This window comes from Acyrthosiphon pisum, chromosome X (genome assembly GCF_005508785.2).
Source record: "Acyrthosiphon pisum isolate AL4f chromosome X, pea_aphid_22Mar2018_4r6ur, whole genome shotgun sequence".
NCBI classification, from domain to species: domain Eukaryota; kingdom Metazoa; phylum Arthropoda; class Insecta; order Hemiptera; family Aphididae; genus Acyrthosiphon; species Acyrthosiphon pisum.
Window position 1 is genome coordinate 105,696,970 of NC_042493.1, and position 1,087 is coordinate 105,698,056.

Here is a 1,087-nt window from a genome sequence, read left to right on the forward strand (position 1 = left end):
ATTGTTTTTAAATATTTGTGTAAATTGTAATTTAGTAAGAAGTAACATGATAAAATTATAATAATTCGATAGTTACTTACAACGGCACAACGCAAAATCCAATCAGCTTAATGATATTATGGCAGTCACACTGAAAAATTTATCTATGAATATCCTATTATAGGTACGTTGTATTTTTTTAACGATTAATAATTTGAATCAAGTAAATTAATTATTATTTATTAATACGTCAAAAAACATTTACGCTTTCAACATCTTAAATCAACTAATTCTGTTTTTATTTAATTTCAATATTAACTAACATTTATAAATTATTAACTTTCAAAAGGTTTGTTCGTTGAAACTAATCGATTTAATATACAAAATATGTTCATTGTCATTTTTAACTTTTTTCATACCTATGGGGTATGGGCTATGTTATATCATACGGTTCACGTATTGGGCTATAAATTAACATAAATAGGTCGTTTAAATTAAACAATGCCCATGTATCACCTTCATTTGTCATTAAGTTTATCACTAATAATGTATAAGTTTGTATTTTTGTTACTTTTATTGTCTATAATGAATTATTTTTTATTTAATTTATAGTTCATGTTTTGTTATTTAATGTTACTCAGTGATTAGACATTTAAACGACAATAATATAGAGAGGTAAACATAAAATAGTTAATAAATATAATCATTAATCACATCAGGATGTACCTACCTAACAAATAACAATATTTATCGAGTTCATACTAATTATTATATTATTATGTATTTGATAAGAAACAGTGCTCCATATTAGTCAAATACACTTACACGATAAACGATAATGGTACCCACAGTTGAATAAAATGCCAATTAAAATTATCTGTTTTAATATATTTAGACTTTAGTCGATCCGTGATGAGATGTAAAAGTCGAACAATCCGTAATCATAATTCCTTTGATAAATGATAACCTTTAGATCAGCACTAAAGAAAGCAGTTTATAGGTTTACTAATGGATATATATTATAATTGTAAAAAATAAAATAGGTAAAGTAAAGTTTGTATGACAAGTTTTACTTTTTACAGCAAATATGTTTCAAACATTATTAATA

At 23.9% G+C, this 1,087-nt stretch overlaps 1 protein-coding gene across 1 annotated transcript in view; it reads left to right on the plus strand.

Moving 5' to 3' along the window:
* LOC100569226 overlaps positions 1–1,087 on the plus strand; it is a 5,451-nt gene that overhangs the window by 3,097 nt on the left and 1,267 nt on the right. The window lies entirely within an intron of this gene.